Here is a 26,935-nt window from a genome sequence, read left to right on the forward strand (position 1 = left end):
TTTTCATTATATTTATGAATGCTTTAGTTTAATAAACTGACTTTAATTGAAATAACAAACAATATTACATTTCAGATGCCAAATCGCGTTCCATGGGTTACTGTTTATTCTCAATTTGGAGAAATAGAGTACTATACAACATTTCTAGAAGTTTACCTAGACACAACACTAACTCAGAATGTAAATATCGTAGAAATGAATAAAAAATAAATAGGGCGCTATACGCAATAGGCACAGTAAAAAGAGAACTGAGTTTTCAGTCAGCACCCACAGTTTACTTTTCTTACTTTCACAGCATACTTCAATATGGAATTGAACTTTTTTGTGGATCGAATTTAAAACAAACTATATTTGTTAAGCAAAAAGAGCAGTTGATTATTATGTAACTTAAAACTACGGACTCTGTGGACAATATTTTCAAGTATACTGTTCTATAATCAATTTATATAGAGTGGTCCAACGAAAAATATGTACCGGGCGTTACGTCTTTTAGTAAAATTGGAAGCAAAAATGTGAGTTATGATCAGGAAATTATCAGAACCAACCACTAGGAAAAGTAGAAGAAGAAGATAAGGTTCATGTTTCTACAGCCGTTTTTGCAGTAACTGTTTAAGTAGAATCTAATAAATAGGGTATCATTGAAAAGAAAATTTTGTGCCCAATGAAATGATGTACCGCTCAACCCCACTTTGCATTTGAAATTTTAGGGATATGATTGTTCCCAGTTTGTGGGATGATGAAGGGGCGGGTTGAAAAATGTGCTTAAAATGTGTCCCCTTCACAAAAAGACGTAACGTCCAGTGCATTCTTTTCGTTGGGCCACTCTGTATATTTACAAAATAGTAAAATTAATTTATAGAAGCAAAAATATATAAGAACGCCCTCAGATGAACAACAGGTTACGTTGAACGTCTGCGAAAATGCGAAAATGGAAATATTAGCCATAAGCTCATAAGCTTTTGTCAAGAGAAGAAATCGATAAACTTCTTATAAATGCACCAAATGAAAGATTTTTATTGATTTTTTACTTATTTTATGTTATAGATAGAGCATAAAGAAGAAAATTCTACTTGTTCATCTTTCATTCATTTCCCATTCACAAAATCATCACAAGGAAGCGGTATTTCACGATTTTGAATACTGGTTTTGGCATTAGCCTCTATTTCAATGTTGCCCAATAGAGCTGTATCGAAAAAATACCTTAGCGTCCGCAAGAAAACAACCACCCGACTGTTTCTCAACTGTCGAGAAGGAAAATGCTCCGTTCAATCTGTAGGCATTAACACTTTCAGAAAAATAATTGCCAGATTCCTGAAATTAGAGAATATCCAGGAACATGTGCCGGTTTATCATTTCTCAGATCAGCAGCTACTTAGCAGATTGTGGCGCAGACATCATTACTTTGAAGCATCTTGGAGGTTGGAAAAATGACAAAGTGAGACTGTTTCTACTACTGCTCGTTTTAAGGTTACAGTAGCAAACATTACATTAATAAAATGATGTCTTACAAAGAAAATGAACCCCCTGGAGTTAGTTTTGATAGCAGAATCCAATTTCGCAGTGCTCTTTTTCAATATAAATACTAAGGAAAGCTTAAATTAGTACCTAAAAACCAACTTGTAACAAAATTGTAACTGTTGGACAGAAAAATTATTCCTCCCTCTAAAGTCCGTATTTCAATTAGATATTTATAAGCAAATTAGTTGACTTGATTAATTTATAATGCAAACTTGATAGAGCTACATACATTCTTTTGATGTTAATAATAGATCTTTCACAATTAATGATACGACTTCGCTTATTAAATACTAGGTTGCAAAACAAGAAAGATAGCATGGCTTCCCTTGATATTTTATTTCGTTAATTACACCTTGCTCCGATCAAAATGACATATGCAAAGCATTAATTTGAAAGTAACATTAATAACATGCAACAATACGTGCTGCTTTTGGAGAACATATTCTGATAATAACTAACAACGTGTAGAGTTCATGATTTTAACGATGGTAAGTGACGTACGTAACATTAGCTGACAGGTGATGTATCGAATTTAGGTGGACATACTCGTATACCAAGACCCCAAGTGACACTGAAAAGAATATTTTAATTTTAAAAGGAACTACTTGCTGCCTTTATCTTATTTAAGCATTGTCTACACACATTGTTTGTAGTACATTTCACTGAAATGGAAGTGTTTCGTGTACGAACCGATCAAGACAATTTTTTTTAGAGATGTCGATATCACCGAGAAAAAAATCTTATCTGAAACTAGTAAGAAACTGTAGTTTTTTGAAAATATCAAATATTTATTCATATTAGTAATTAATTTCCAACATTTAATGAGAATTACTTAATTCTCATGAATTGTGAAATAGCTATTTATGTAGGTAATCAGTTATGAAAAGTATGATTTTATGTAACGAGATCCCGCAACATCGCACGAGATACATAATATCATGTTTCATAACGTATTACATACAAGATTTTTTTCTAATTTTGACGAAAAATGGGAATTACAAGTTTTTCATTTTGATCATTTACACTACTCCAGTATCGGCTAATTAGCGACTCGTGCGAGATAAGGTCAAGGCGAAGCCCATAAGTATAATTTAAATAACAATTATCTAGTAGGTCAGTGTCAGTTTAAATTTTCTTGTCATTTGGCTTGACATTTAATAGACGCTGATCTATTCTGTGACGCTGATCGTTACTATCAATATTTATTAGGAAAAATGTGTGATTTATTTTCAGATTCTGACAATATACGGATCGATATCGAAGAAGCGGCAAGAAATGCCGTATTTTCACTGATTCCTGAGAAATCCAAAGCGGCATATGACTTAGCTTATGAAAAATTTGAGAAATGGCTTGAACACAAGGAAGTAAAACACGTCAATAAGAAAGTACTATTGGCATATTATGAAGGTAAGAAGAATTTGAAGGCTTCTACGCTATGGACACAGTATTCCATGTTGAGAACTGAGCTGTCTTAACAAAAAAAGGTATAGACATTAAAACATACAATAGTTTGATAGCATTTTTGAAAAGGCATTCTGATGGATCCACGCTAAGAAATCAAACGTTTTTTCAAAAGTAAATATTGCGAAGTTTTTGACGGAGGCGGATGACAATATTCTTTTAATGGCTAAGGTAACTAATAATTGCTTCATTTAGTTGTCAGTTTACTAATTCGCATTTTTTGCTTTAGGTTGTGTTGGTTGTGGGAACAGCCGGTGCTATTCGGAAGTCAGAATTAACATTTTTACGTGTTGAAGATGTTACAGATGAGGAGACGTATTTTCGAATAAATATTCCAAATACAAAAATTAGAGTAATTCGTGAATTTGTAATCACCCCGGGAGATATAGAAGGACTAAACTTCGTTGACATTATCAGGAAGTATAGAAACCTACGCCCGGAACACAAATAATTAATAAAGTGTTATTTATAAAATTACTGGCTTAAATAAAAGTTACTTTATTATTTTTCTGTTATATTTTGTTTAATTCTTTTTTGCAATTAGTGACATAACGAAACCAGTTGCATAATGGTTTTCATTATGTAACTAGTTACATAAAGTAGAACGTTTTGACACTTGTTTCGATAACAAAAGATGTTACTTTATATGTCAAAATTAGAACAACTATTACTATGCTATTTCATTTACAACTGCGAACGGTGAACGGAGTATGAAGAGCAGAATAGCATCAGCCATAACTGTGGATACATGGTGTAAGGAGTAAACGTGCATTATTATTAACGAAAATTATAGTTTATTAATATTAAAAGCCTAGTCCTAGTCTTACTCAGAACTGTAAGTATTGGTGTTAAATAACAAAAATTTGTTTAATGAGAGGAAAATTCTCGCATCCATAATGAATCCCTGTTGAGTGGGATGATTCATACTAATTAATAAATTTAAGGGCATAATTTTGTAAATTGATGATAACAATCAAAAATAAAAATATTTTCTTGGTTATGCAAAAAAACTTCCAATCCACCAATAATAAATGCTAATGATAGGCCTGTTATTCGTATGTTCATTTATATTTAAACAAACTGCTTAGAGAAACCTATAAAAATACATTTCTAATAACTGTTATTCAAAATTTCATAAAATAAAATGAAAACAAAACAAAACTAACATGAAACATAGACTTAAATGTATTATTAATATATCTTATACAGCATTTTCTGATGGAGTTGGAAGTTTATGTTTAATGTTTTTAATAAAAAACTTTTGCTTTTTAGACTTTTTTTTTACTACTTAGGTACTTCTCCTCGATTGGGAAACTTCTCATTAAATGTTTTAAGAATATCTTTATTCTTACTTTTTCTACTACCTAATATATAATATGTATCTGTTACAGATGAATATTATTGAATCAAAAATCTCTATATACATTTTTGCTCACATGATTTTTTGTAGTATATCAATAATAAAGAAATAAATGCAAAAATTATTTAATAGGGATAATTAAGGCAGTTTTTCCAGTAAGAAGCAAATGAGTGTATAAAAATTAAATAAAATTTTCGATAAACAAACTTTAATTGTGCACAGCAAATACATATTTTAATTCATTTTAGCTGATTCTTTTTATTTGGAAATAAATATTCCATTCAAATAAATGCTCTAAAGAAATACAAATAAACGATTTGGTTAGATCCAATAAATTTTATTTATCCCAATTAAATCCTTTCCTCAGTATACCGAAAGAAAAGCAATTTGCTAGCTAAATTATTAGCAGAACAGAACATAATCTGACTGAACAAGATTTTTACAATTTGTACTGTGCACTTAACGGGTTCTTGCACCAAAGTCTTGCATTATGAAATCAAATCATATTTTCACGCTTTCAGTAAATATCCTTAAAGGCTATCTGGCCGTCGAGACACGTTAAGATGTGGCATGCTCAATGAGCAAGGAGCTCGTTAACATTTTATTGAAGCGATAAAAATCGAATTAACTGTACTTTATGGGTTATGGATATTTGAAAAATCCCGCAACGAGATGGAATATAATTTCGTTTTGTGTCTGGCGCAATAATATCCAAAGTCGTATCCTTAATACCGACTTTAGCTAAATGGGATGTGGATAGAACTTTTCCGTCGTAAAGTCCGTGAAAAGGGTCTGTCTTGACCAAAGATTAAAATAACGAGGGTAATGGTGATAGGGAGAAAATTGAATATTTTTTACATCCAACATCGGATATAAAAAGGGTAGTGAGTGTGTTTGAGAGCTACAGAACAACAGTCTTCAAAAATTAGTTAGATAGAAATAATACAGAAGTAATTTTATTTTCTTCACATTGGCAATTAAATTTCAGTAATATTAAAACCATAAAATCAAGATTACATTAAAATGCAACATTCTGTTTCACCTATCTATATCTGTTCTATAACGGTTTATGATTGTTCATTGTAAACGAATCATTAATATTAGTGATGCCAAGATTTAGGGATTTTTCGTTACCAATCCTGCAATGTTGGTTGCCTAAACTCGGCGGTCACGTGATTTGTAAATAGTTGTCAAAGCTCTGTATAAATAAGACTCTCGTCTTCTGTATTGATTTTGTTCCGGTAATTTTTTAAGGTCTTAAACTAAGTATAGACTAAATCTCATGGTGTAACATAATAATCATTTATTATACTCGATAAATAATATTTTAACGACGAGCGAAAAATTTTAATTCACTGTCGACGAAGGATCGAATGAATAAGTTTCACCAGTCGATAGCATATACAGTATGTCCACAGAGAAGGTGTTGAATAGGAAAAACTTTCTTATTTTTCATTTTATTGAAAAGAGTTACTCTATTTTCCTGATTCTTAAAGTAAGATCAATATACCTACTCATCTTTTAGTTTCAACAAAAAGTTAGTTTTTTTATTTTAAATAAGATAATTTTTAGTACATTAGTTTCATAATTTTTAAGAATTTGTTCAATATATTGAAGAAAATAATATTAACTAATAGAACACACTCAAGGAAATTACCTACAAATACTTGCATAGAGATTTGGTATATCAAAATCTGGTCCAATAAGTTTATTTTTGTAACAAGGGTGTGGAAGATTCCTGTGCGGTGTTCCAAGAAGAAGGCCTAGGTTAAAACAGTAGCTTCCTGAGTAGTAAAATGGTTCTGGAGCACATCTCCATTCCTGAACAGCAGAAGTAAAGATCGAAGCAGACTACCACGACTCATATTATTGCCACTCGATAAAGTAAATGTATCCATATTATTTAGATTTATTTATTTTATCCAACTAGAAAACAACCCTCCCAAATACCTGACAACCTACAACTAATTCATTTAATTTCATATTCACGGAAAATACTGAAATGTCACAGAGTTTATGTCAAGCGAAGGTAGATTACACATAATAGGTTATATTTTCCACTTCTTTTTGAAAGGGTATAATTAATGCCTTCTCATATTGTTGATATAATCATATAGTATGTTATTGTCTCACTATATCAAGAGTGTAAATGTTCCACATTTAACATTTCAGTCAATATTCCCCGTAATGTTGGAATAGAAAAATGAATAATAAATCGCTAAAGGTGACACATCTGCTATATCCGATTGAACTTATTTAACGACATAAGTAATACATTTTTAAAACCTTCTAACGTTTTTATATCCGTTTCCTATTATGGAATTTTATTTTCTGTCTTTTTTCTTCTATAGAAGGGTTTCTAAATTAACTTTTACAATTGACTACGTGAAACTGGTAACATCGTACATTGCCTATCAGAATTTCTAGGATCCAATTTCAGCAAAATATTTTTTAATTAGAATCGGTCTTATGAGATAAGTAATATCTCTAATTCCACCAAAGTTAGCCATTACCATTAATTCCCCAAGGGTATTACGTAAAGGCCATATTAATTCCCTTAAATTTGAATTTGTCGTTCGAGATATCTTAGTCAGTTAATAATTTGTATAATTTATAGTTCGGCAATAATAAGGATATTAAAGACATAAGGATGCGAATGTGATAGTACCTCTGAAATTGGGACATCAAATAATTTAAACTCGCTTTTTCTAGTATTCTTTAGAGTAACTACGCAGGATTTCGAAAGTTGATATTTTTCGTTATTTCAGATTATAATTCGCAGAATACTTAAACTAGTCAAACTTACTTTTGTGTGAGATAGCATGTTTTTACTTAAAGATCTGAGCTAGCATGTTTTCTAAGCTTAATTTGAGGTAGCATGTTTTCCAAGTATAATTTTGGATAGCATGTTTTCCAAGCTAAATTTGAGATAGCATGTTTTCGTAGTAACGCATCGACATATACAAATTGAGGGATACTGCATCATTGTTATTCGTGCATTCATTCATTTTAATAACAGAATCGTTACAGTCGATAAGATTTTTAATGTATGCTTGTAGATGATGAAGATTACCTACAATCAATCATATTATTCAAACTAGAAAGTCCTGCATCAATTCAATTTTTGCAAGGAAACATCTCAAATTTTTAAATATTACGAAAGCCTAAGATGCTTGTCGACAATTCAATGTAAAAAATAAAAGCTGTATTTCTGAGGGGAGGGGGGAGGATATCTATATTTTTATAATCCCACGTAGATATTTACCTTAGAACTGTCCCAATACGAATATTTATACTAAGCTTTTATTAAACTAGCTTATCACCCACATAAAATATGAAAGATTATACCAAATTATATAAGCCTCCCCAAAACATTATTCATTGATATTTATGTACCGGGTGATTCACAATTTCCAAAACTTTGAGGATAAACGTAACCGTCATTAAAAATAGAATCATAGTATCACCAAAAAGAGTTATAGTAACATATTTATGTATTTCGAAAAAAAAATTTTCGAAATTATATTTAAAAGCTTTACATAGTTATACGACAGTAGTGTGTTTATTAAAATGTATCTTGAGGTTTTGAACGCCCTCCTTCAGGTGGCTTCACCAATTTTATTAGACAAGTGCTTATTTATTTACAGGCATAGTATTACTGTAGTTTTCATAGTGCTCTTATTACTGTGATTTATTATTTACATCCATTCTGTAAGTTTTCAAAATGGTCTATCTGCAACGCTATTAATAAATATTGTTTTAATGTATCGCAGAGCAAGACAAAAGGTATTAACAGTTTCCCGATTGTATGTAGAACATTTCTCTGTTAAGCAAGTGCCAAACACTGCTACCTTTACAGCGGCAGTTCAACAAGACCCAATCGTGGAAGAGATGGAGCTCATACCATTTTGTAGCAGACAAGGAACTAATTTTAAATATTGTAAAAGAAAATGCTCATGTTAATACAAGATAAAACGCTCGACAAGTGTCTGGAACGTCTCAGTCAACAATACCAGTACCATATTACACGTCTGTATGTATGCATTACAGCTTAAATTTTGTGAATATTTAAAATAAATAATAAAAACGAATTTTTGGGTTGTTATGCTAGAAATCTTTGATATACACTTGTTGTTCCTGGGTTAGGCTTGTGGGAGCTGAGCCGCTATTGAAACGCCCTCGTCGCTAGATGCTGATGTCAGTTCTAGTTGATGGTTTTAATATCATTACGGCTGTTTGTCCGCGAATGTGGTTCTTGCAAATGGTGAGCCTTGTCATTTTCTTCGAGATTATCTGCGAATGCGGAAGGAGAATTTCTAGCAATGGCCACTGCGGTCTACTCACTTAAACTCTCTCGACTTTTTTATTGGGACATTTCAAGAATAATGTGTATCAACTAAAGTGGACATAATCTGATACATACAGAAATTCACACAACTGTTCCTAATAATAACAGGTTCAAGTTGAATGAAATGTTCACAAAATATTGTTTGAAAATTTGAGAAAACGAATATTCACACAATTTGTAGATTGTATATCACATATTATTTCTGTGAAAGTGAATAACCGTCTATATTAATAGAGCTTTTATTTTCCCGTACCATATTTCATGTGTGGAATATACTTTTGAAATGAGAGAAAATAGTTACACAAAACAATTTCATCTGCGGCAAGGTTGATTAAAATTCTGATGCCACTAGTCATTAGGTCTTTATGTAACTGACTGACAACGAATGGTGAATCGTCATCGTCAGCTATTAAAGCCATCATGCAAATATGTTGCACGAGAGCTGTCCCATTGTAACTTACAAATTATGTAGCATTTAACAATCGGGGCGCGGCAACAATCAACAATCAGAGCGACCGGTATTCAAAATTATAGTACGTAATATCAACTTTGCTAACTAAAGTGCAGCGGTTGGGCGTAATTTGAAAGAGGCATAATACGCCGTTGTAATTGCATTATTTTGGTTGTGCAGTTCGCGCTAAACACTTGTTAAAATTAATAAACCGAATTCAAAACACGTATACAACTCATTTCATAATTTTATCATAGAATAAAGTTACAACTTCACATGGAATTTAATAAAAACTTGCAGTCTGGAACACTTGACGTGGTCGGGTTATGAGTTGTATTTGCTACAGTTAGTTTTAATTAAATCTTCGCAAAATGCGAAAATTTGTTCCCAACAAGGACTAATCATAATTGCTCAACAATATTAATAACTAATATATAACCAACATAAATACATTTTAGCGGAAAACTGAATTCGGAAAACATAGCGGAAACTGAATTCGAACAGTTGACCTATACTTTCGTTAAATTTGGATTGAATAAAAAATATATATTCAGAGTAATTCACAGCAAGTGTAAAAAATAGGGTGATAGAGCATAAAAAATAATGCAAGTTTGCCATATACAGGGTGTTCCGGTACTTGATACAAAAAAGCCGAGTACAAATAGATGAGGTCAAAGTAATATCAGTTCTTCATATACATTTTTTCATATGGGCCTTCGTTAATAAGTTACGGGCCTTCAAAGGTGAAAATTAAAAAGCTATTTTTTATTTATAGTCTCTAAAGTATTGACCTCAGCATGATGCAAATTTGGTAATCGATACAACTGGGTTTTAATGTTGCAACTGAAACTTCATTACGGCCAGAACGCCAGGGACGGACTATGCCTAATGGTTAACAACCCAGAATTTTTGCATAGATGACGATGGCAATGTGCCTGTATAAAAAATAAGTTCCTTGAAGAATTGGCCAACGATATAAACTCTTCGTTCAATAAAATTAACAGTTTAGGGAATATTTGTGATTTTATGTCATAGTGCCCATCGAGCGGCGCCTCCACCATTTTTTATTTTAATTTTGAATTGCACTTAATTACTATGTTAAAAGCATACATATTTTTGAAATAAAAGCCTAGAAAATGTTACTGTCTGCTAATGTAATTTTCACTTACAAAATTTGACAAATACATTTTACACATAACACAAAATAGAAAAACAAGAATCAGTTAAAGTACGTTAAAAAAATAATTTAAAAGAAAAAAAACTGTCAAAATACATTTTCAATATGGGTACTTTCCACCTCCACGCACTTCCTAAGTGTACGAATGTTATTTGTTTGTACACGAAAAAGCATTTCTGGGGTATCTCACAATGGAAATTAATTAGTATTGTATATAGCATACTGGGGTGGAGAACACTAAACTTTTCAAGTATCCCCACGGAAGACGTCCATCGGGTCTGGAGAACGTGGTGGCCATAAAATTGAGCCTCCTCTCCGAATCCACTTATTATTAAACACAATGGATAAATAATTTCGTACATCAATATTGAAATGGGGAGGAGCTCCATCGTGCATGAACCAAACGTTTCTTCGGGTGTCTAATGGAACATCGTGTAATAATGGTTGCAAATTATTTTTCAAATATTCCAAATATTGATGTCCATTCAGACGTTCTTCAAAAATTTATTAAAATCTATTAAATTATTATCCCAGAAATGCTTTTTCGTGTACAAACAAATAACATTCGAAGACTTAGGAAGCGTGTGAAGGTGGAAGGTTGTGCATGAACCAAACGTTTCTTCGGGTGTCTAATGGAACATTGTCTAATGTGACTACAAATTATTTTGCAAACCATTGGGCATAGTCCATCCCTGGCCTTCTGGGCATAATAAAGTTTCACTTACAACATCAAAAACAAGCTGTACACATGTGTTATCGATGACCAAATTTGCATTATGCTGAAGCTAATAGTTTAGAGACTGTAAATAAAAATAACTTTTTAATTTTCATCTTTGAGGGCCCGTAACATTTTAACGAAGGCCTGTATGAAAAAAATATATATATGAATAACTGATGTTATTTTAATCGAATCTAATTGTACCTACTCGATTTTTTTGTATCAGGTACCAAGACACCCTGTATAAGTGGTCAGTTACTAACGGTTTAAAGGTTTCATATTGACTTGGGAAACATAAAATGAGTAAACAATAATTCAAAAAAGAACAAATACTTTTTGTTAAATTTTTGGTGACTAATAAGGTAATCAACAAATTGTTTTGCAAATAATTAACATTAACATTTGTCACAGAATCTTAAAGATAGGTAAATTATATATTGGTTTTGATTTTAATTGTCCAGTTTATAGCGCAACAGTATTGAGGTAATATAAAAGTTCCCGTTTCGTCCAAGATATTCTGAACCTCACATATTACATGAATGTCAAAAAACCATACTCAAATAATTTGTTTCTTATTCTCATCTGAGCAATAATTTTATAAAATAAAATTGCCGCATGCAAAATCCTCCTTTTAGACATATCTAACCAGTTATTATCTTTTAGTTTATGGGTAATATGTTCCCCCTTACGAATACCATATATCAGACGCAAACAAGAATTTTGCTCCCGGATTTTGTTTGTGTATTGTACTGTTAAAAATGGGCCTTAAAGAACATCGGCGTAATTAAAAATAGACAAGATCAATCAATGTTTAACATAGTGTAGATTTTACTTGTAATGGTAAAGTGTCTACTTCCTTATAATGGTTTTATTTTATAGTTTGCTCATTTTCACAAATGATGTATATGTTTTTCAAATTTTAACCAGAATCAAAAATGACACCCAAACTTTTAGCCTCACGTACAATTTGAATACGTTCGTCCTCAATAGATATATTTATGCTATCACGTATTTCATCCACCTTTATTTTATTACCAAACAATAAAACATTAGATTTATCACAATTCATATTTAAATAGTAATTGGATGCCGCTTTAATAAAATTACATGCATTTACCACTTCCTTGGGGTTCAAACTGTAATAGAGCTGGGTGTCATCGGCTTAAAGGTGGATGTTACAGTTTTGAAGAGTTTTAGTGAGACTAGTCGTATAAACAGCAAAAAGGAAAGAACCCAAAATAGACCCTTGGGAAACTCCACTATTTAGTTCTAAACAATCGGATGATTAACCATTAATCATAACCATTTGTGACCGATTGGTTAGGAAAGAGTTTAATAAGGTGATATCACCTTTTGAGAGACCTATGTAGTATAATATTACTGTCAATAAATCATAATTTAATACATCAAAAGCCCGACTAAAATCCAACATTACATTTTCCGTTATCTGCGGACCTTACAATATCATCGATAATAGGGCAGTCCGACCTTTCCGAAATGCGTATTGAATTTAAGTTGTTCTTTTAATTATACCTTCATAGCTCTTTCAAGACTTTTAGATAAAACTGGCTTAATATTAATCGGTCGCAAATCCTTATATCCAAGTGGATTTGTTTTTTTGACAACGGTTTTACTACAGCTATTCTTCATAAACTTGGGAAAGTATTATTATTTAAACAGTAATTAATAATATGAGTTATACATATAAGGGATAACATAAGGGCAACACAACTTTATCAATCTAGAACTCAGCCGATTTTCACCAACTGCATTTGTTTCAAAAGAATCCGCAAAAAGAGATTACTATACTCCCTCACCCTCCTTATTCGCCAGACCTGGTTCCATGCGATTTTTTCTTATTTCCGAAATTAAAGTCAGTGCTGACAGGACGCCATTTTCAGACTATTGATGACATTATAGCAAATTATTCACAGACTTTAAAGGTCATTTCAAATTAAATAAACCAGGACTGCTTGGCGAAATGGAAACACCGCTAGGAGAAGTGTACTTTGAAAGAGACAAGGACCAATAATATATAAAATTAATATTAAAGTTTAAAAAAATAAAGTTCAGAGAATTTTAGTAACCTGTGTATGTGTTTACAAGTGAAATACCATTTCAGGTGCACCAATCACAATTTATTAAATGAATCTAAATTTGCTATAGATGTCTGAAGGCAGAATATATTGATTTCCCTTTTGTCGAAGGAAACTGTATTAATATTTGACTAAATAACCAAGAGTTTATTAAGGCATTGGGTATAAAGAAAATATTTTCATTATTCTATTAATTACTGGTTGCCGCATAATTCCCTGAAACCACCTCCCTGTTGGCTTTTAATTCATTTGAAGATATTCTATATATGTCCCTAAGAGTAATTAGGAGGGTTTTACCTTCGTTTCGCATTCACTTTTATGTTTCGAAATATATGGCTTCTTTAAACAGCTGGGAATTGTATTTGATGTTTGCAAAACAAATAAACAGACTGGAGTTCTCAACGTTGAAATTAATTTGGCAGGTTTATGGCCAAAATAAATAAGCGATTTCCTGCACTGCTCTGTGTTGATACAGGAATTTCCACAGCCAGATTGTTGATATTGAAGAACGACAGTTGGTCCACCGATTTAACGGGAGGCTGTTTCACTAAATGTGTTTTTAAGTGTTTGCATAATTTAATTTAGAGTTTAAATACCTATATTATTTTCTCCAATTCATTGTATACTTTATACAAACAACTGAAAGTGGAACAATACAAATTTTAAGATATCTACTTATTATCTTAAATTTGATAATTTTGATTTTTACTATAGGCGTTTAGTAATCTGGAAATTAACAGCATTACAATAAGTATATCAATTGATTTATGCATAGTAATGGAAGAAATCATTAAGATAATGATCCAGACTGCCAAGATACCGATCATTTTCAACAAAACTTGCATGGCTTTACGTTTAAAGTTTCCTATTACACAATTTTTTTTACAATACTGTACCTAGCAACATAAAATGAATATTTTGAATATGATCCACCTATCGCAGATCTATGTAACTGCTATGCATTGTAGCTTAATACTCACTGATTATACATGATTTTTTTGGTTAGTGTATCTCGAGAAATAGCCACAAAAAAACACCCTTCATTTTTTCAATTTTTTTTTCTCCCTGTTTATATAGTTGAAAAACTATGAAAAAAATATGCAATATAATTCTTATCAGTAGCTTTCATATGCCGTTGGATTTATTCAAATATCTATCATAGTTTTATAGAAAAATGATTTTGAAGTTAAGTGTTGCAACCCCATTTTTTTTAAAAATGAGCAAAGATAGAGCTCTGATAATTGGTCAAAAGTTACTTCTATCAACAAGCAACACGCCATTGTTAAAAAACACGCCAGTGCAGATTTCACCTGGAAACCCGGTGAGACCCAATTTGCATATTTCAAAAACGTTACACTCAAATAACAATATCACGAAAACTAAATGAGATATTAACAATCCAAGAACATGTGTTTACAACAGGTTGAGGTTACAGTAAATGTAAAAACAAGTTATAAATGAAAATGAAGAAGCTTGTAAATATGTTGGTTAGGTGGGCTCAACTAATATTAGCTAGTTTTATCTACACCGAATGTCTTGATATAACAAATGTATTTCAAAACATAATCAACGTAAAGTTCTGCAAAAGTTAAGTTGTCTAGATTTCAATTAGGGATTAGGAAGCATTTGTAGTTTCCTTGTCAATTCACAATCTCCGCGACAATACCGAGAGGGAATTCGTAAGCAGCAATTCAGTTAGACTTCCTCGTCGTATAGTTAAACAAAGTCCTCTAAAACTCCCGACGACTACAAATTCGTACAAAATCCAATGGGCCGCGGTCACTGAACCGTACTCTTATACATTATTTACGTACAAAATATGTGCCTCTATTTACAAGGGAATGTTATATCGAATCAATATATTAATCCCCATAGTGCGCCCGAAGTGCGCGACATTGACACACTGGGGAGTAATATGCAAACATTAACCAAACTAATATTTCACCGTCGTGTCAATTTAAATCTCCGCTGAATTCGTCATTTAATTCGTGACAGTCCTGATCAATAACGGCAACTGCGTGTAAACGCAGTCGTTTAACCGATTTTGAAACGAGAAAGTGATTTAACAGTTTTATTAAGAAAGTCGACAAAGTTCTTTAATAAAGTGAATCTACACTGACAAAAATTGTTAAACATACATATACTTTTTAAATATTTGCAATAGTTTTTATACACAAAAAGTGTAATTAATTCAGCAGAGTATACACCGACACAAATAACTTTGCATCTGAAACAGCTTCGTCCACAAATGCACACTGTAAACTCTCCAAAACGCTGCGCCTACATCTTACTCCTTCTAGTCGCGCTCTCAATCTCGAGCAGCTTCGTCTGAAGAAAAAAACGGAAACTTTTTTGTACTACCCATTTTTATCTTTTTGCTATATATTGTTACTCTTTACGTTGTACTGTTGAATTTTAAAATGCAATGCTTATAATCTTCTATGTGTTTCTATCATATTCGATGCAAATATATGAATAAAAGTGTGAATTTGCGACCTGTTTCGGCTCAAGTTAATTACGTGATCATTCGATGTGGTGTTAACCATGTGTGTGTGTGCGTCTAACTAGAGAATTATGCTAGCAGTCTAGCAGACCACATGTTTAGATTCATTTGTAGCATAGAAATAGAGCATAACTAAGCAACATAAGATGTAACTACCTAAATCTAACATAAATAAATAATGTGACTGTGTCAATCATTTAACGTTATTGAAGAGTTTGAGAAACATTAATATTAACCGTACTGACGACTTTTTAATACCATTTTATTTATTGTTTTACTTATATTTCGTTTTTAGTTTATGTTCTCAAAAAAAAATGATTCAAAGCTTCCATCTCATGTTTTTGTTAATAGTACAATTCTGCCCTACTTCGGAAAAAGACCGTATGTCGTTCGGTAACGGCAAATGAAAAACAAATATTTTTTAATATATTTCAATAATGTTAAAAAGCATTGCAATAAAAACAGCGTCACATATGTTGTTTTGTCTTAATAAATTTAAGATTTTGATAGGTAAAAATGCCGTCTGTGCAGTATGTGCTACATTTTCAACAGAAATTAATAGAACCAGAACATGTACATCGTATACATGATATTTTGGATGTTTTTACAGAATATTTTACAATTTTTAATATATTGTGTTGCAAATAATGTTTAATTGTTATCTAATTTAAAACAACGCATGTGAACATATGCGAATTTAATTTGTTAAAAACATCGTATTTCAACGCTTTTGCTAGAGAAGAATGCCGTATGTGGTCTCATGCAGCATTTATACTACAGGTATGTAATGAAATACAGGCACATAAGTCTGCATCAGACACATAAGTATGGTGTTTTTTTCTAGTACAGCGACGAAGAAGCTAAGAATGACACAATATTAGAAAATGTACAAATTTTTAAATTTAAAGAAACAAAAACGATATTTTTAATATTTATAGATGGGTATAATGCGATGTAGATTTCGAAAATGTAATTATCTCAATTTGTCACAAAACTGCACATATGGTCTTTTTCCGAAGTAGGGCAGAATTTTAAATTAAAAAACCATTTTATAGAAGAAAATGTTCATTTGTTTCAGGTAATTGTATATTTACTTAATTATTTCTAGAGTATGAACACGAATTTGGTAACTTGGCAATTTTTAAATTTAAACGTTAAAATGTTTTTTAATTTATCTAATGTTTTTTTTTCTTCATTTATCGCACCTTATTATTTTGGAAAAACATAAATACGTAAAAATGTATATTCTTTGTAGAAATGTTGCAATGTAATAATTCATACATCTTAAAAAACTAATGTCGTTTCTCTGTTTCTCAATAAAATTACACTTTAAGTTTGTACATTTACATTTTGAGTAAATTACAGAAAAAAATTACATGCTTAACGTATTAGTGTCTAATTTTACCTAAATTTTGAAATTATTAGATCCTGTCTGCAAATTAGTTTGCACTTTTTGAAATAGAATTAGCTAATCTGAATACAGTGTTACCCTTCTGAAATTGAGGCTATTAGGATGAAGTCGAAATAAGGTTTTCTGGAATTAAATTGATCGTATATCAAAATAAATACATCTTGAAAAGGTATGGAATGAGTTAATTACTGAATTATATTTCTAGAGTTCTATTAATACGACAATCTAACTCTATTTATTAATATTCAAGGTATAGTAAACTATGTTTTGTCAAGGCACGGCCTTAGCCCAATAAAAAAGTTGATTTAGGAGTCAAGTCAAAATATAAATAACAATGTTTAATATTTTACAACGTACATAGTTTTTTTTCTTCATTTTATATAATTACGAGTATTATGAAAAGAAAAAACTTTGCGTGCGGTTGGATCGTTAGTTACTAGAATCTAATATTTGTGTAAATTTCGAGGCATATTTAATTAATGCATACCAATATTTACAGTTATCTTTAAGAATTCGAAAAAATATTACCTACAAATTTGCATATTTTATTGAGCTCTATGTTGTATTAAAAAGTAGACTCTAACTTGAAAAAAAAAACACGTGTTCCAGAAATGGCAAGTGGAACTTGTAAATAAGAATCAAATCAATAGAACATTAAATGCATTCTATATATTTATTTTGTTATGCCCACTGTGCAAGTCAAACATTGTTCCATAAATTTACGCTGAAGGGTTTTAACTGACCAAACAAATCACAAGGAAGATTCCAACTGAGGTGAGGATAAGTATCAAGACAAGAATAATGAAGAATATTTCCTGCAAATTAATCAATTTGAGCTCTTTGGATTGAGAACATTACTCTTTTCAAATTTTTATTTCTAAGTAACACATATTATCATTACCAGAGGCAGAGCACATAGAGCTCAAAGAATAGACTTAGAAACATATCTAAATCGATGCTTTCCTAATTCACAATCATTTACCACTGTACACAGAAAACTGGCTGAACGATGAACATTTAAAGATAGAAGAAGACTTAGGAGAAGGCGTGTAAGTGCTGTTCCCAAAACGAAAAAGCTATTTTAAGCTATTCTGAATCAAATCCCCGAACGCAAACCACTAGGGAATTTACACTCCACGAGATTAATCCATGTCATACTTAAAAACTGCAGGAACCTACAGATTATGTAGGAAAAGAGAGTTTCTATAGACCATATTCTTTCATCGGGTTACATGGAGGGACAAAGCTTTGTTTACAAAAATTGCACATATTAATTCCCAAGGAACACATTTATCTCTGAAGAAAATCCACACATAGTTCCAGCCTCTGACTTTTAGTATAACTTTAGTTTGAATATTTGGATGTGTTTAATTGACATTGGTGAGACATATTTATTGGAAATTCAACTGTATGAGGTGCTAGATGAATTGCCAATAGCTTTGCGCCGTAACAAGTCGTACATGCACGATGATGCCCATCCTCACTTCACGCTAGTAGCGTGGCTCAATGAACATTTTCCGAGCCAGTAGATAAAGATGCCAGTGGTCTCCAAGACCACTGGAGTTGAATCCCATTTGGGGAACATAACATGTATGCACACCAGTTGTTAACTCGGAACAGCCTATACAAAGAATCACAAATTCCGCAAATGACAAATTGTCACATTTAACATATGCAGAAGATTACAGTTTTTGAGGAAAGTTGAAAAAAACATGATTTTTACTCCCATCTAAAAGGGACTGTAACTTTTTAAGTAAAGCTCGGATGAAGTTTCATATGAAACACTGAAACAAGCATAAAATAGTATTAACATCGAACAAATTTAACAAAACAGTTTGGTTTTAAAAAAGTCTTCGAATGAAACTTTAATCGATTCGAGCAACTATAATTCTTTGAAATGCTATTAAAAATGTTTTATTTTTTCCTGTAGACCTCCTGCATCTTCTTTTGTTAAGAAAATTATTTTTTATCATCGGAATACGCAATAAAGCAATAACTCGTTTATAAAATACCCCATAAACCTTATTAGTTTTTAATGTAGTGCAGTAAAGCTGAGTTATCTAGGTTATGGTAGTTAAGCAAGCGGGTTAACAAGTGGAAAGGAATAATAAATAGCGCTCAAATGGAAAAATTAAATTGATTAAACTAAGAGCTCTATGAAACTAGTTTTGCCAACCAAAAAATCGCACACTAAAAAATGAAGACAAATGCAAAAAGGCATTACTTTTTATAGCGCACTTTAAAAAGTTGTTAACATTTCGGTAATGTTTTCGTCGTCTGAACTTATTCTGAATGAGCAAAAGTTTTTTATGGTACTTTTATCTTTATTATCTTCATTGTCACAGTAATATAGATCTTTTAATAGTGTATAAACAGTTCTTATGATAGTCCTGTAGATTAGTAACTAGGCATAGGGCACGTGCAGAGTCTAATAGAGCCGGCGCGGGAGTCAGTGGCCTTCACAGCTGACTCGCGTTTTGAACTGTTCAGTTATCTACGGAACCTTGTAGTAATTTCTTTTTTACGTCTGCTGTAAATTGTATTCGCCGTGTGTATTTAAATAACTATTTATAAATAGTAACATAATTTACATTAACAACTAGGGGGGAAGAGTGAAGTAAAATGCCAAAAAAGAAAAGAAATAGACGGGAATTATTTCAAATGTGGTTTGACAGTGATCCCGAACGTTAAAGGGAGATACGTATTAATGAATATGACCTGTTTTGTACTGTGTGTGAACGCATTATAAATTCTTGTTACAAAAAAACTAAAGTAACAAGACATTTCAAGAGCCATGCCTCGTCTAGGCTGAAGACTGTATTTTTCTATGAACTTACAGACGCATTTCTTTCAAGCAACATTCCATTAAACAAAGTAGATAACCCCAAGTTCCGTAATTCCGTAAATTGGAATCACATGGACTATCCCTAAATCCTGTATACCCGGACGTTCACGTTAAATATTTGTCACCAGTATCGATTTCATTCTTCACGTTACTTGACCTCTCATAACACCGAAAAACCCGAATACATCACATTAGTCTCCTTGAAGCCACATTATCATTTTCCGCTTGTAGCGGAAGTCTGAGAGCTTTCCCGCGCGACGACAATGCCTCATCAATATCGGCAACCTCTCCGAAATGAATTTCGGGACTGATTGATGATTATTTAATGCAAGTGGAATGGCCGCACAATGCAAGAACAAGACACAAGGCGGGCGCGGCACCACAAAATCCGAATGAAACGAATCGTCATAAAGCGCGGTATTGAAGCGATGGAATTGTGAAACAATCCCAGCATGACGAATGGATGCACTTAACGCATACAGATGACGAAGCGCGGCAGATAATGTTCAAACTGACAATAAGTTGCCGCGCTAATACTGTTCCCATGCTATCAATTACATTTCATTTGATTGTTGCCATTCGTTGTCTGCAGCAAAGTGTGAATCTGGGATAGACGTCGACAAAACGAATGCAGGAAGGGAGAGCTCAGCTCTCGTTTTGCAGCTTTATATTTGTTCTAGCGGCAATGGAGACACGTTTCTAAATTTCTGTAAATCAGTTTTTTAAATAAAAATTGCAGTTTTGTAAAAAAATGCTGTTATTTACAATATTTTAGTTTCATAATTTTGTTGTAAAGACTGTTTAAAATATTTAGCACCTGTTTATCCAAAGACCTTTCAAGTGAACCGTATGTTAAAAAAAGAAGACTCACTGGGTTCGATAAATCTCTATTTGTGATTTACTTAAAGAATTAATCACACAAATTTATTAATTTTGTAGGTAAGTATTGCGAAACATCTAACAATGATACGCGTGGAACTGCTGAAATACTACTACTATTTTATACATAAAAATAGACAATAAAAAACCTCTCAAGAAGCCGGTGGCCGAATGTCAGCGGTTCGATGGGAAATCTCACTCATATGCCGGGCGTATTCAAATAGAATAAGTTGACAGACAGAAAATAGCGAATGAAAAAACAAACTCAACTATGACAGCAGCATTTTTTGAAATATTATCCAAAAAGAATTGAATGTTAGAACAAATGCGAAGCGAATATTTTTTTTGTTGTACAGAAAAATTCTAGGGAATTTCTTAAAAAGTGCACCACATAAAATAATGCGTTTTTTTGTCCGTTTTTTTTTAGTGTGGGATTTTTGGTTAGGCAAATCTATTTTCATGAAAATAACTGTTGACTGATCGCTTTGGCGCAAAGGTTTATTTCACTAATTTTTAAAGGGCTTAATCCTTTTGGAAAGTATTATCGTTCAATGAAATATTTGAAATTTTGAAAAACTTCTGAAATAAAAAGTTCAGCTAAATGGTTTTATTGAATTCTGCTGGTCAAATCAAATTAAATATGTGCTGTGTGTTCAAGAATAGTGTTGTTGTGCTTAAATTCACTTTTGAACACATATCTCAAAAAAATAACATTTTTATACAATGAGCAAGTTCGTTATTGATACCTGAATGATCTGGACGTATTTTGTTATTTTTTATTTTTTAATTGCAGCATAAAAAGACTAAGAGACACCAAAATAAATATAATAACTTTTTATATTACCTTTGTGTCCTCTTGCTGACATAATTATCTTTTTCTGTAATTATTATTTTAAATTTAACTTTCAAATTCCTTTTTACAATTTTTTCTATTATTTATACGTTCAAAAACAGTACATATATTTCATAAAAAAATTATTAGAGGAAATCTGTACAAAGAAATTGTTCTCCATAAGCTAAAATTTTTATTGTCATATTAAATTTTCGTCGATTTGACAACTGAGGAAATTTTTCAAACATAAGTTTTTTTTTTAATGTTAACTCCGTTTGAATACCAGGTAAATTATATTTAAGTACTAAAGTGTACTTGTTTGACATATTTCAAAAAATTCAGATAAATATAAAAATAATAAATATTAAATACACTCTAACTGTGAAGTTACATTGGCAACCATTTTAATTGGATTAATTCATTAATTTCAATCTCTGGCTAGAACTAAACGTGACACTTCATTTCTTTAAATTAGGAACCAAAATTGTTTTATAATTCAAGTGAAAAGAAATAACACTATCTGTTAAATTTCTGTTTACAAAAGAAAGTCATATAAGCAATTCAAAACTAATTTTTGTGAACCAAAATTTATTGCAAACCCAAGATATTTTCAGAATAAAAAGGATTAGCACATAAGAATGATAAACAAACTAACTAGTTGGATTAGTTCCAATGAGATAAAATAAACCATTATTAGTCTACAAAATATTTGTACACATCTACATTCCTTGTCAAAAATTTATTTTATTGGTAGATTAAATCTTCCAAAATTTTATCAGAGAAAAACAAATAAACATGTTAAATAATACTGAATTTATAGGTTATAGAAACAAAACGCTTGTTTCCAAATGAAATGATATACAGAAGTTCAAAACTAGTTTATAGAAATTTTTATGAATTAATATAAATTCTTTGTAAGCTATCATTAATGTCGACAGTGGCAACTTCATAATTTAGGGAGTTCTGGAGTTGTGGGGAGGGTAGCAAAGCTACAGCACTTAGGCCCCATTGGGCCCCTTGTACTTCCTCCCATTAGAGAGATCAATCCACCTGAGCCGCCAGCCAGCCTATTACAGTGAAAAAGGTGGTGACGTTGCTCAGGGGGATTTCTCTAATACGGACCATTGAGTCCCAACATGGACTCTCTTGTTGACGAGGCAGTGCATTCATATAGCACATGCAATACCGTCTCGTCTTCCTGTTCACAGCCCCTACAAAGAGGTGATTCACACTTCCCCATATTGTAAAGGTGTTTCCTTAGCCAACAGTGTCCTGTTTGAATACCTGTCACCAGGCGAAGATTTGACCTAGACATGGCCAGGTATTTTTTGGCTGTGTCTTTGCTAGGATATACTAAGAGCTCCTTAGCGAAGTAACAGCTACTCGTTTCATCCCACCGTTTCATGAATTCTTTGTGGGTGTCTTCCTTAATAATTCCAGCAAGTGCCGACAACGGAAGCACACTGGAGGGACCGGGTCCAAAAATGTTGAGGCCCGATGCGCTCCTGGCTAGTTTGTCAGCTTTTTTATTGCCATAGCACCGCTCGTGTCCCAGCATATGCTGCCGAGGCCACAACCAGTGCTTCATGGCATTCCCATACTGTCCTAGTCATTATCTTATGATTGCGCAAGGTCAGTAGTGCTTGTCTACTATCCATGTAGATTCTGATGGTTTTGCCCGTAGTATGCCTGCGGGCAATTTCCTTCGCGGCTATGGTTATGCCTGCTAACTCCGTTTGTACAACGGTAGCATGCCTATCCAATGCCCACTGATATCGGATGTGCAGGGATCTAGAGTATATTCCACATCCTGCACCCTCCTTCCTTTTTGATCCGTCTGTGAAGATGCTGATTACATCTCCACGGCTAACATTGGCCACACTATGGCAGTGTATATCCACATAACCACATTTGGTTTCATGCCCCAGGTTTTGCCAACTGTTCTGCGGCACTGCTCATAGGATATGTACGCCTTTTTTAATCTTCTCTCAAAGTGAAGATTTCATGTTAGCTTTGCATCGAGTGTAACCCCTAGGTTTTTCACATCAGATGCAAAGCTTAGCGTAGTGTTTAGGAGAGTTGGTGCCTTTGTTGGCCCCAATTTTCTCTTCCTCGTGAAGAGGACAATTTCCGTCTTCCTGGGGTTCACTGACAGAGCATGGTCCTCATACCACTTTTCAATAATTCTTAGGGCTGTTTGTATTCTTTGGCAAAGGATCCCTTCGAATTTTCCGCTAATCAGCATAGTGAGGTCATCTGCATAGGCGATGGTACAGATGTCTTCCGAGTTGAGGTGGCATAGGAGACTGTCTAGAACTAAGTTCCACAGCAGTGGTGATAAAACACCTCCCTGCGGACAGTCCCTTGCAACAATTCCTCTCGCGGAATTAAATGAGTAATAATGTTGAATATCGTATATCACTAGTATAAATTATAAATATTAAATAATAGAGGTCCTAAACGGAGTCTTATGGAACGTCAGAGGAAATTATATAATTAGCTTCACAACCCTCCTGTTTACGGATAGCTCTGTAAAAATGATCGAATAAGCAAAATGGCTTTGCTCTTTTTTGGTTAAGAAAGCTAATAATACTAACGGCTTTGCTATAGTCAAGTGGAATCATTACAGTTTTTTTTTTCATTGACTTTTTGAATAACGTCATTAGTAAAATACATTTAACCATATTCCGAACGAAAACCGGATTGAACAGATAAGCGGAAGAACATCCATAATGTTAACAGTTAACTAATTTGTAAAACAGGTTTAAAGAGAAATTTTCAGTTGACAGGAAGACCCGACTCTATCCCCAGGAAAAAATGTTTTCATTTACTTTTTACCTTGGTTCTCTTTCGCCCTGTAACCCCGCCGCAGCCATATATTCGGTCCGCTACAGAAAAACAAAATTAATTAAACCCCAAAGTGAAATATTATCCACATACCCTTTTAATGTAATTGCATTTATTAAGTCCGTTTATCGACTTTTTGTTCGGCGACCTCTATACCGAATACCTCCGCCGTTCCGATATATACGCAGTGATTTATCGATTGAATTCCGGGGCTTATTGGAATTTAATATGGTAAGGCAAACGAAATTATCAGGCGGATCCATATCGTGGGATGGTCCATGCCATTTTAAGCATAATATCGCATAACTGAAATTTAATACGGGCCAGGCTTATGGCTTTTCATTAAAAACTGACAAAAAACTCCGTCTACTACTTATAATAGAACAGTGTGATCTAAGAACTCTCTCTGCTATATTCTAGAAGCTATTTGATTTAAAAATAGTTTTTATTAAGGAGAACTGCCGTGGTACGTGGATTTAGGTAGATGTTATGGATAATTACTCTAATAACCATTATGGGGGCCAATACCACAAAACAAACGACCCGCCCGCGACTGAAGACGTGAAAAAATCAGCTTTAAAATGCGACGTTGAAATAAAGAAAAAAGCGACTGCTCGCCGCTTCGCGGCTCACAACCATAGAGAAAAGCGAGGGGCCCACTATTATTTTTTAATAGTATTAAATAAAGTTTATTACGAATTCCCAAAGCACTGCGAATCCAAGCAAATATGTCATCCTTTTCCCTCTTGATGTGTTCTCTTTTTAATTTAGCGCATGTATCGCTTTGCTCTTAGGATTTTACGTGTATTTGATAACCCATATAATTGCTAACCGATTATCTAACGGAATGGTTGAACAGTTTCCAGGTTAGTTGCCACGTCGTCGATTTTAGAGAAAACACTGAAATTGAAAATTAAGCCTTCGATTTTTACGACTCGTCTTGGGAAAGACTGAGTCTATCTTCATTGAGGTGTTACAGATTGGACTTTCTTAAGATGTAGCTCAATTTATCAGTACTTGTAACTATACAGGGTGATAATGAACTTATGTCAAAAATTTAAAGGGGTGAAAAAGGAGCAAAAACTGTGTTAACTGATAGTACGAACTTGTATCGAAAATTTACGGTCATAGAGAAAAAAACTAATTAAAAATGTGTTTAAAACTGTTTTGGAACTGCTGAAATACATGTATTTTATTGCGGCGAGTACTTACAAAAAATTCTGTATCACTTTTTAGAAGTTTGTAGGTTTCTTATGAAGTCGGATTGTATTCGAAAGTTAATTTGTAATACATTGTTGTAGTGATTGCTGTGCTGTTTTTCGAGAGTACATTTAATAGCCGTATGTCCAAGTTTTCTTTTAAAAATGGCGCATAGGTTTAGTAATCGCGAATACTATAATTAGTACAGTCATTGAAGCTTTTCACCTCCAAATTCTTTGAAACTGATCCGATCGACTTGAAATTTGGCAGATAGTTAGAGAAAAGGTCAATGACATAGCGCCGATGACGCTTCCACCCTGTTGGGGGTTGACACCCTTTCTCGGGGGTGGACATTTTTTTTTCAAAAATGGAAATCGATAGAGAATCAGTTTTGAGCAAAAAATATTCGAAGAATTTTTTCGAGAAATCAATAGTTTTTTAGTTATTCACGATTGAAAACTTGGAATTTTGAGTGAAAAATATATTTTTCGCGAATAACTCAAAAACTACCCATTTTATTAAGAAAAGTGTAATGAACAAAAATGTAGCTTATCATTAAACAAAGAAAATCGTTTTTTAAAAAGTATTGTACGTCCTATACAAAGCGAAATATGGTTAGTGGAAAGGGACTTGTTTTGGGGGCAATACTCGAATCGATGTATTCAACGTCAAATAACGGACAAATGATTAATTTTACGTGTATAACGCTCCAGGAGTTTTTTTGTAGTACTCAAAAAGACCTTCAAAATGAGCACTTATAAAAGTTAATTAGAGCAAAATTGAGTTATCGTCAAAAACAGATGGGTTGCTCATATTTTTTAAGGAAAAATGAGCAGTAAACGCTGTATCATTTCCATTAGAATTAAAATTAATCGTAGATCCTTTACAATTAGTTTTGTTTTAGTGTTTTTCATACGATCCTGAAGTTAGACCGGTTAGAATGCGTATTTTTCATTATTCAAAAAAAATTGCCTTATTTATATAATAACTCTGGAACTATGAAAGATACGTAAAAAATGATAGACAACAAAAATGTAGCTTTTTTTCCAACAAATATTTTGCTTTTTTTATTCCTATATAAAAAATAAAGAAGATATCTCCGCTTGAAGTATCCATTTTAGTGAAAAAAGACCGATCTCGAGCCCTTCGATCCTTTCCCTTAATAAAACGAAGGACTTAAAAGGTTTTATATGCAAACGATCTTACAGCTCTTGAAATTATCTTTGAAAGGCTTTTTTTATATAGCTTCAAAATTAACCGAGTTATGGTAAAAAAACCAATGACATTTT

The 26,935-nt window shown here is 32.6% G+C and overlaps 1 protein-coding gene across 5 annotated transcripts in view; it reads right to left on the reverse strand.

The window, feature by feature from the left end:
* The window catches only part of LOC108917606 (teneurin-m), a 697,030-nt gene that overhangs the window by 654,476 nt on the left and 15,619 nt on the right, over nucleotides 1–26,935 (reverse strand). The gene's annotated exons all lie outside the window — the stretch shown is intronic.

Source organism: Anoplophora glabripennis, unplaced genomic scaffold (assembly GCF_000390285.2).
Source record: "Anoplophora glabripennis isolate ALB-LARVAE unplaced genomic scaffold, Agla_2.0 scaffold3, whole genome shotgun sequence".
Lineage (NCBI taxonomy): Eukaryota > Metazoa > Arthropoda > Insecta > Coleoptera > Cerambycidae > Anoplophora > Anoplophora glabripennis.